Source organism: Bos indicus, chromosome 22, assembly GCF_029378745.1.
Source record: "Bos indicus isolate NIAB-ARS_2022 breed Sahiwal x Tharparkar chromosome 22, NIAB-ARS_B.indTharparkar_mat_pri_1.0, whole genome shotgun sequence".
Classification (NCBI taxonomy): Eukaryota; Metazoa; Chordata; class Mammalia; order Artiodactyla; family Bovidae; genus Bos; species Bos indicus.
This window is the reverse complement of record NC_091781.1, coordinates 52,617,269-52,628,940: the sequence shown is the minus strand read 5'-3', so window position 1 is coordinate 52,628,940 and position 11,672 is coordinate 52,617,269.

The window sequence follows — 11,672 nt, the reverse complement described above, 5'->3', positions numbered from 1 at the left end:
TCGCTTCAGTTGTGTCCGACTCTTTGCGAGCTGACGGACTGCAGCCCGCCAGGCTCCTCTGGCCACGGGATTCTCCGGGCAAGAATAATGGAGTGCGTTGCCATGCCCTCCTTCAGGGGATTTTCCCAACCCAGGGATCAAACCCACATCTCTTATGTCTCCTGCATTGGCAAGAGGGTTCTTTCCTACCAGCACCACCTTGGAAGCCCCACTTGGTCTATCGGTTCAGTCGCTCAGTCATGTCCGACTCTTTGCGACCCCATGGACGCAAGGCTTCCCAATCCATCACCAACTCCCGGAGTTTGCTCAAACTCATGTCCATTGAGTCGGTGATGCCATCCAACCATCTCATCCTCTGCCGTCCCCTTCTCCTCCTGTCTTCAATCTTGCGCAGCATCAGGATCTTTTCCAGTGAGTTCTTCACATCAAGTGGCCAAAGTATTGGTCTATATGACCTGGCAAATCCTATGGTGCTAGAGTTTGCTGTGGTGAATTAAAATGCTTGTAAGAAGTCTTTGCTATGTCCTAATTAGAGAGTCACTGTATAGATCCCTACAGTTCTGAAGCAAGACCACACACTCTGCTGCAAAGAAACTATATTCTTTGAAAAGCAACTTCTGGCACACTACTGAATCCTAAAAAGAAACTAAATACCAGACCACAGGACATTATGTGACTAAGAGACCAGTGCCTCCTATCATAAGGTGAATATTTAGCCAAATTAAGTCATAAACTCAGTTAGAAAAAGCAAATTCACCACTCATTGGAAGCCATATATTTGGGATTAGATCATGGCAGGTCCTGAAGACACAAGTAAGCTGTGCAAAGAAAAGGCGTAGACACCACCATCCCCCATCATGGCACTTATCTGTATTGAACTGAAGCTTCTCCATCAGTTCACACTCATAGCCTGATAGGCAGGATCCTATGACCAATTGATGAAAGAAGAAAAAACCTGGGCCTGGTTCACAGATGGGCTCAAAATCTTAGTGCCAGCTGAAAAGAGACAGCTGTGGCACTAGAACCTCATTGAGTAGTTACATATACACATGTACATTCTTTATATAGCCAGCATTGCCTGCTGATAATGCCTTTGCTGACACCACTCTCAGTGGACTCAAGAAACATGTAACTTGCCATCATGGAATCCTGAGTAACATCACCTGACATACAGGGGCCTGCTTTTTGATCAGGAAGGTGCCAAGTAGGTACATGGTTAAAGGATCACTGGAACAGTCATAAACTTCATTATATAGAAGTTAGAGGATTGATCAAATACTGGAATGGCCTCTGTATTAGTTTTCTCTGTTCTGTAACAAATACAAATTCAGTGGCTTAAAACACATTTACTACACATTTACTATCTTACAGTTCCTGTGGGCCAGGAGTCCAGGCACAGTTTACCTGGGTCTTCTGTAAGGCTGCAGTCAAGGTGTCAGCCAGGGCCAGGTTCTCATCCACCGGGAGACTCGACTGGAGAAGAGTTTCCTTCCAAGCTCAGTCAGTTGTTGCCTGAATTTGTTTTCTGCTGTTGTGGAACTCATGGCAGCTTGCTTTTCCAAAGCTAGCCAGGGCGAGAAAGACACAGAATGAGTCCTCAGCAAGGTAAGAGTTTTACATATTGCAACATAATGTTAAGGGTGACATCCCACTCCTGAAATCAATCAATCAGATTCACTTTTCAAATTTCCTTGATGGGGAAGTAAAAATGACTAATTTTATTAAGTAGTGACCTTTTGGTCCACATTTATTTAAGATTCGGGGTGATGAAATGACAATTATGCACAAAGCACTTCTGCTGTATAAAAAAGTTTTTTGGACTCTTTGGGAGAGGGAGAGGGTGGGATGATTTGGGAGAATGGCATTGAAACATGTATAATATCATATATGAAATGAGTCGCCAGTCCAGGTTTGATGCATGATACTGGATGCTTGGGGCTGGTGCCCTGGGACGACCCAGAGGGAGGGTAGGGGAGGGAGGAGGGAGGAGGGTTCAGGATGGGGAACACGTGTATACCTGTGGCAGATTCATATTGATATATGGCAAAATCAATACAATATTGTAAAGTTAAAAAATAAAATAAATAAATAAATGGAAAAAAAATCATTGAATTGTACACTAAAAGTGAGTGAATTTTATGATATGTAAATTATGCCTCAATAAAAGTTTTCAGAAACCTGAAAAAAAATAATAAATTAAAAAAAAAATCCAAAGAGCAGAAATACACCAAACAGCAAATAGGTCCAAGATGAAATGTTTAAAAATAATGGATTATTTCCATTATCTGAATGGTGGAGACTGTTTCAGAGTTTTTATATATATCAAAACACATTTAATTGTTCACTTAAAATATATGAATTGCATTTTATGTAAATTACCCATCAATAAAGCTCTGGGGAAAAAAAAGTAGGATGTTCACTCAAGCAAACTGTACATCTGTTAAGCTGACTTATCAGCTTTTATCATGGGATATCAGTTTTACTTAAAAGAGTGACTAATAAATTGTGGTAATTTAGACTTGCATATTTGGCAGACATATGATCAAGAATAAAGTTTTTTTAAAGAGTCTGCAACTTTTAAGAAAACAAGTGACAGTATTTGTTGCCAATGATAAGATTTGAGCTTAGAGGTGAAAAGTTTCGGAAAATTTATATTTGCTCTCATGAGTTCAACACCTTTCCAATAGTTAAATACTTTTCTGACAACAGTAGTGGTAACATGAGTGAGTGTGATTTTTTATTATGTAATGAAATGTGTCAACATTTGGGAATTCTATATAACAAAGTGAACCAATATTTTTCAATGATTTACAAAATTATGCATAGTTTCAAAAGATCCATTAGAAGTGAAAGATAGACTTCTGAAGTTCAGTGTATTTTCATATCCTTACTTGTCATCTGTGCCTTCTTTCTATAAAATGTTTGCTCATAATATCTACTCAGTTTTACATTTGAGCTGATTTTAAAGTACTTTCTGTTTAGTTTTTTTATATGCGTCCTAATCTTTTGTTGGAGTGTTGGTGTTGGAGAAGACTCTTGAGAGTCCCTTGCACTGCAAGGAGATCCAACCAGTCCATCCTAAAGGAAATAAGTCCTGAATATTCATTGGAAGGACTGATGCTGAAGATGAAGCTCCAATACTTCAGCCACCTGATGCGAAGAACCGACTCATTGGAAAAGACCCTGATGCTGGTAAAGATTGAAGGCAGAAGGAGAAAAGGACAACAGAGGATGACATGGTTGGATGGCATCACCGACTCGATGGACATGAGTTTGAGCAAGCTCCAGGAGATGGTGATGGAAAGGGAAGTCTGGCGTGCTGCACTCCATGGGGTCTCAAAGAGTCAGACACAACTGAGTGACTGAACTGAATCCTTTGTTAGTAATGGGTATTTCAAGTATCATTCATAATCATGATTTGTCTTTTCACTTGATTACATGTTTTGATGAACAAAAGTTATTTAACTATAATGCAGTCAGAAGTAACCATCTTTTTCTTTATCATCTATGCTTCTGGGGTCTTATTTTTAAAAGCCTTCCACACCCTGGGGTTTTAAAGGTACTGTCCTATATTTTCTTCTAAAAGTTTTAAACTTCTGTTTCTCATGTTTAGTCTTTCATCCATGTAGTTATTAAATACATAGCATGAGACAGGAATTCAGTTTCATTTTTTTCTACTTAACCATGTCTCCTAACACTATGTACTGAGTGGCCTACTATGCCCCCATTCATCAACAGTGCCACCTCTTTTATATATATATACGTGTCCATAGATACTGAGTCTGTTTCTGGCCTCTCCAGTCCTTCCATCATTCAATTTACTTATCTCTGTGCCAGTACTATGGTTTCTTGACCACCAGAGCTTTTGCGCATCAACATATGAGAGAATGCATTCTCCTACCTCAACTTCTTCATTAGGGTTTTGGCTACTCTTGGTACTCCATACACGTTTTAAAATAAGTTTGACAGTTATTTAAACTGTTGAACATTCTATTTGAATTGCATTAAATCTAAAGACCATTTTGGGGAGAACTGCCATATTCATGGTATTACCCTTTCCTATTCATGAACCTGGGGTATCTCTCCTATTTAGATCTTCCTTCACATCTTTCAATAAAATTTCATAAATGTTCCCATAAAGTCATGCACATCTTTCAGAAATGCAATTTTATGTTATTCTTTTATTTAATAATTCTATCAAATTACTTTATCAGTTTGGAAAGTTTGTAGATTTTGATGGGTTTCTATACTGACAACCAGGTTATGTACAAATAATTATATTTTTTCTGTAATGAACATGTTCTCTTTGCTCTTCATGAACATTCTCTCATTCTGTTTTGGGTAGTCCTGTCTTGCTTAAAAAAAAAAAAAACTAAAAATTATAAATTGTTTACACAGTCATGATTTTAGATATCTGTTATTTCTTCTTTGCTCACTTTATTTGTTAAGGTACAGGCTAAAATGTGGTAACAGAGATATCTGAAGATACAGTGGCAAAAATAACAAAGTTTACTTCTCTCATACCCGTCCACCTATAGGCAACCCAGGTCAGTTTCTGCCACCCTTAAAATGGGCATACACCTGCATCCAAGATGGCACCTCCATCTTCCTCACCTTCCACTTTGGGAAGGGGAAAGAGCCAAGAAAGTCTGCCCATGTCTGCCGAGGTCCACCCCGGCTGATCCAGGGTATTCGAAGCGGGGACGGCGTCAGCGAATACACTGGCTTTAATTAAATATTAATTAGAGATATAAAGAGTAATAGAATGAGGATAGCTCAGCAGGAAAATTCAGTGGAGAAAAGAAGCTGAGTAGCTTGGTTTACGCGGGAAACCAATAAAACTTCAAGACAAGAAGTTTGCACCACTTACGTAGGCCGCAGGCATCCTTCCGTTCTCCCAAAGGAGAGGAGACACTGAGGCCTCCCCGGTTGGATCTTAGAAGCCCAGGCATAATTAGTAAGCATGGCTGGCTCCACGCTCCAGATGGAGACTCAGCCAGAGTTTGAGAGAGAGGGAGACATGGGGAGACCAGTATTTCGAGGAACTGATCCCAATTCTTTATTTTCCAGAGTCTGTTTTTATACACTGAGATGTTATACAAAAGTCACGCGGGGACAGCAGTCCTGACTTTTATTAAAGTCAGGTGCTTCATACAAATGTATACAGAGGTCTTAGTGGTGTTACATCATCTTCTGGCCAGGGGGGCCTGCTGACAATTTATGACCCTCTCCTTGTGACAGTGGTCAGTCAACCAGAACACTTATTTCTCCATGGGTGATTATTTTTGAAACAGATGCCACCCAAATAAAGTTACATTCCTATAGGGTGAGGGTGTAGTGGGTTTTAGTTAAAGAAAGAATTTACTTAGCCTAAGGTCCAATGTAATTAATATCAAAGTTTAATACTTATTTCTTCTATATATTCATTAACGTGTATAAGGGCAGGGGATGTGGAAACTTAGCAGTAAACATTGGCTCAACAAATGAAAAACCCTTCACCAATACAATTTCTAATCAGCCCACTATACTTATACTAATAGTTTTTTAACTTCTCTAAAGAACCTGTTTTTAGAAGGTTTAAAGCATCTCATGCCTCTCACGGTTGGGAGGCTGTGAGCAATCACATGTGGCCGGACAAGCCTGTCAGGCAGGCTAGAGAACCTTCAGAGGAGTTTGTAGGTTGAAACACTCCTATCACACCCAGGAATTATTATTAACTGGAGCTCTAAGTTAACTCCTTCTCCAAAAGAGGTGGTGGGGGACAGTCCCCTGTAAAGTCAGAGGTGTAGGTGAGAGCAAAAGTAGTAAAGTAGGCAGGCTCTGGTTATGGGGGTAGATGCTCGAGAATTTCCAGGGGGACTCCTGAGGCTCGATCCCGCCTTTGTGTATGTCGAGCCTCCTTCCTCATGACCTTTGCCATTGGCGGAGTGCCTCCCGCTGGCTCCCTGCACATGTCCCTTTGAAAGGCACATCCCTCCAACAGCACACATTACTTCTATTTACATCTGCTGCTGCTGCTGCTAAGTCGCTTCAGTCATGTTCGACTCTGTGCGACCCCATAGACAGCAGCCCACCAGGCTCCCCCGTCCCTGGGATTCTCCAGGCAAGAACACTGGAGTGGGTTGCCATTTCCTTCTCCAATACATGAAAGTGAAAAGTGAAAGTGAAGTCGCTCATTCATGTCCGACTTTTAGCAACCCCATGGACTGCAGCCCACCAGGCTCCTCCATCCATGGGTTTTTCCAGGCAAGAGCACTGGAGTGGGTTGCCATTGCTAATGAAACATAAATTAGATACATGGTCCCCCTAGGCTTCAAGGGAAGCTGACAAAGGTAATTTTTAAGTGGGTGACCACCCAGATCACTCAGGATCCATTTTACCAGTTTGGTGTACCCATCCCCAAACTGCTCTGGTTACAGCTACTAAGAACTCACACTTGCATCATTCTCAGGAGGTTTACCTTTGAGAACATGGAGTCTCATTACAGGAGGTGACAAGGAGTTGCATTCCTACTTCTGATCCTTCCAGTCATCCTGGCTTCCAGTGTGCCCAGTGATTTAGTGGTACTAGGGCACAAAAGCCCAGCTCCTGTGCCTTAAAACTGGAAGAATTCTCTAGTATAACACAGATCCCAGAATTATGCTAAGCATAGACGTCACCTATCATCACTTTCTTACTAAACTTTTTCCCCTTACCTATCCTGCTTCCTTCACACTCATACAGGTTTCCCCTGAAAATAACCCTCTTAAGTGTTTGAACATGAATCCCTGTCTCAGAATTTGCTTCTAGAGAAATGATCCAGTGGGTGCTGGAGCTGGCTTGTACCAGTTCACGAGAGCCAGTAGTTAATTTGCAGCAATTTTGTGAGCTAGTTGTTTAAAATTACTATTATTGTTGAAAATTAAAGTATAAAGCCTACAGTTAAAGAAATTACATTAAAAACAAAGGTAATAAATAATCAAAAGCCATCACTTTTGCATTATTTTACTGTATTTACCTGTGCTCTTGGGGTTATGTCTACTGTAGCTGTATGGTAGAAATTCTGTATAATGGTGCACATCTCTTCCCAACTCCAGACTCAATAATGTCATGTTACTTAACTTATATGCAGAGTACATCATGAGAATCGCTGGGCTGGAAGAAGCACAAGCCGGAATCGAGATTGCCAGAAGAAATATCAATAACCTCAGATATGCAGATGACACCACCCTTATGGCAGAAAGTGAAGAGGAACTAAAAAGCTTCTTGATGAAAGTGAAAGAGGAGAGTGAAAAAGTTGGCTTAAAGCTCAACATTCAGAAAACGAAGATCATGGCATCTGGTCCCATCACTTCATGGGAAATAGATGGGGAAACAGTGGAAACAGTGTCAGACTTTATTTTGGGGGGCTCCAAAATCACTGCAGATGGTGACTGAAGCCATGAAATTAAAAGATGCTTACTCCTTGAAAGGAAAGTTATGACGAACCTAGATAGCATATTAAAAAAGCAGAGACATTACTTTGCCAACAAAGGTTCATCTAGTCAAGGCTATGGTTTTTCCTGTGGTCATGTATGGATGTGAGAGTTGGACTGTGAAGAAATCTGAGCACCGAAGAATTGATGCTTTTGAACTGTGATGTTGGAGAAGACTCTTGAGAGTCCCTTGGACTGCAAGGAAATCCAACCAGTCCATACTAAAGGAGATCAGTCCTGGGTATTCATTGGAAGGACTGATGTTGAAGCTGAAACTCCAATACTTTGGCCATCTCATGCAAAGAGTTGACTCATTGGAAAAGACCCTGATGCTGGGAGGGATTGGGAGCAGGAGGAGAAGGGGACGACAGAGGATGAGATGGCTGGATGGCATCACCGACTCAATGGACATGAGTTTGGGTAAACTCCAGGAGTCCATGATGGACAGGGAGGCCTGGCGTGCTGCAATTCATGGGGTCGCAAAGAGTTGGACACGACTGAGAGACTGAACTGAACTGAACTGAATAGTTTGAAATAAGCCTGGATGGAAGTATTTCTATCACAGAAATGTGCAAATGTTACAGATCAGGACTTTTTTCCCCTACAGAGCAACTTGTTAAAAATTTTCAGGTACCTTATGAGAATTACCTAAGGCATCAGGTCATTGCATAAGACATCTACTGTTACGAAAGGAGAAGAGAATGGATATTGGGGCTAATTAGAATGCCACATAGGCCTATTTTTGTTAAAAGCTGGAGGCAAAAGTTTCATAAAGTGAAATACACAGATCTTAAATGCATGATTTAATGTTTTAATGAATATATGGGACCCTGTAACGACCATCTCAATCAAGATATAGAACATTTTGCAGTTCACTGATGGTCCAGTGGTTAAGAATTTGCCTGCCAATGGGTACACAGGTTTGATCCCTGGTCTGGGAAGATTCCACATACCATAAGGCAACTAAGCCCATGCGCCACAACTACTAAGCCTGTGATCTAGAGCCCTAGAGCTGAAACTAATGAAGCCAGCGTGCCTAGAGCCCAAGCTCTGCAACAAGAGAAGTGAGTGAAGTCGCTCAGTCATGTCTGACTCTTCGCAATACCATGGGCTGTAGTCTACCAGGCTTCTCTTGTCCATGGGATTTTCCAGGCAAGAGTACTGGAGTGGGTTGTCATTTCCTTCTCCAGGAGATCTTCCTGACCCAGGGATCGAACCCAGGTCTCCTGCATTGCAGGCAGACACTTTACCGTCTGAGCCACCAGGGAAGCCCTCACCACAACTAAAGAAAGCCTGCTTGCAGCAATGAAGACCCAGTGCAGCCAAAAAAATATTAAGTAAATAAGTAATCTTAAAAAGAGGTATAGAACATGTCAAAACCCCAGAGAGTGTCTGTGTGCCCTCTTCAAATCCATCACAGGCAACTGCAGGTTACCTGTTTTGCTTGTTTGGTCTTCACATAAGTGGAATATGAATACTGCACTCTTCCAGGTCTGACTTCATTCAGTCAACATAATGTTTTTGAATTTCATTCATGTTCCTGTATATAACAGCCCTTTATTCTCTTTTATTGCCAAGTTGTATTTTAGTGACTATCGTTTATCTGTTGACAGACATTTGAGTTGTTTCCGGATTTGAGCTATTATGAATAAAGATGCTGTGAACATTCGCAAGTCTTTGACTATACATTGTTGCTTCTTTATTCTAGTCTGTGGCTTTTATTTTCATTTTCTTAACAGTGTCTTTGAAAGAATAGAAGATTTTCATTTTGATGAAACCCAATCTTTTTTTCTTCCTAAATGGTTCATGCTTTTCCCACCCTATATAAAGAATCTTTGCCTACTCAAGGGTCACAGAGATTCTTCTTCCAAGTTTCTTACATTTAGTTCTATAATCCATTTTGAGTTAATTTTTCTATATACTTCAAGGTAAGGATTGAGGTGCTTTATTTTTTATTTATTTTGTATAGGAATGTCCCATTGTTCCAGCATCATTTGTAAAAATAAAACTATCCTATCTCCAGGTGAGTTATCTTTGCACCTTTGTTAAAATCAACTGGCCATATAAATGTGGATCTATTTCTTAACTCTTGATTATATTCTCTCGATCTATATGTCTGCCCTTATGCCAATACCACATTGTCTTGATTACTATACCTATATATTAAGTCTTGACTATCCTGTAGTTCTTTATTTTGCTTATTCTAGGCCCTTTGCTTTTCCACATATATTTTAGAATCAACTTTTCAATTTGTACAACAAAAGCTCAGGCTTGAAAAACATGAAATTTTTTCAAATTTGGAAATATCACACTATCAAATTTCAAGACTAACTACAAAGCTATAGTAACTAGGACACTGTGAAGTTAGCATAAAAATATACAAATAGATAAGGAATTGAACAGAGTCCCAAAATAGGTGCACATATATCCTGAAAGATGATGCTGTGAAAGTGCTGCACTCAACATGCCAGCAAATTTGGAAAACTCAGCAGTGGCCACAGGACTGGAAAAGGTCAGTTTTCATTCCAATCTCAAAGAAAGGCAATGCCAAAGAATGCTCAAACTACCGCACAACTGCACTCATCTCACACGCTAGTAATGCTCAAAATTCTCCAAGCCAGGCTTCAGCAATATGTGAACCATGAACTTCCTGATGTTCAAGCTGGTTTTAGAAAAGGCAGAGGAACCACAGATCAAATTGCCAACATCCGCTGGATTATGGAAAAAGCAAGAGAGTTCCAGAGAAGCATCTATTTCTGCTTTATTGACTATGCCAAAGCCTTTGACTGTGTGGATCACAATAAACTGTGGAAAATTCTGAAAGAGATGGGCATACCAGACCACCTGATCTGCCTCTTGAGAAATTTGTATGCAGGTCAGGAAGCAACAGTTAGAACTGGACATGGAACAACAGACTGGTTCCAAATAGGAAAAGGAGTACGTCAAGGCTGTATATTGTCACCCTGTTTATTTAACTTATATGCAGAGTACATCATGAGAAATGCTGGACTGGAAGAAACACAAGCTGGAATCAAGATTGCCAGGAGAAATATCAATAACCTCAGATATGCAGATGACACCACCCTTATGGCAGAAAGTGAAGAGGAACTAAAAAGCCTATTGATGAAAGTGAAAGTGGAGAGTTAAAAAGTTGGCTTAAAGCTCAACATTCAGAAAACGAAGATCATGGCATCCAGTCCCACCACTTCATGGGAAATAGATGGGGAAACAGTGGAAACAGTGTCAGACTTTATTTTTCTGGGCTCCGAAATCACTACAGATGGTGACTGCAGCCATGAAATTAAAAGACGCTTACTCTTTGGAAGGAAAGTTATGACCAACCTAGATAGCATATTCAAAAGCAGAGACATTACTTTGCCAACAAAGGTCTGTCTAGTCAAGGCTATGGTTTTTCCTGTGGTCATGTATGGATGTGAGAATTGGACTGTGAAGAAGGCTGAGTGCTGAAGAATTGATGCTTTTGAACTGTGGTGTTGGAGAAGACTCTTGAGAGTCCCTTGGACTGCAAGGAGATCCAACCAGTCCATTCTGAAGGAGATCAGCCCTGGGATTTCTTTGGAAGGAATGATGCTAAAGCTGAAACTCTAGTCTTTGGCCACCTCATGTGAAGAGTTGACTCATTGGAAAAGATTCTGATGCTGGGAGGGATTGGGGGCAAGAGGAGAAGGGGACAACAGAGGATGAGATGGCTGGATGGCATCACTGACTCGATGGACGTGAGTCTGAGTCAACTCCGGGAGGAGGTGATGGACAGGGTGCTGCGATTCATGGGGTCGCAAAGAGTTGGACATGACTGAGCGACTGATCTGATCTGATATACTGTCAATTAATTTTTGATAAAGCACCAATGCAAATCAATGTGAAAATAAATGTATTTTCAACAAATGGTACTGGTATTGGATAAACATTAGAGAAAATCAAACCTTGTTCCCTATTTCACACTGCATCCCCAAATTTAATAAACCTCAGACTTCAATGTAAAAGCTAAAATTATAAAGCTTAGGGAGAAAAAATAGAAGAAAAATCTTTGCAACCACAAGTTAAAAAGTGAAAAAAAGCAAGCCACAGACTTAGGAACGAATAAAAAGATAAGTCTCTTGATTTAAAATGAGCAAAAGAATTAGAAAGTTGATTCACAAAAGAAGATACACATATGAGCAATAGTACAGGAAAATGCACTCAATATCATTAGTTACA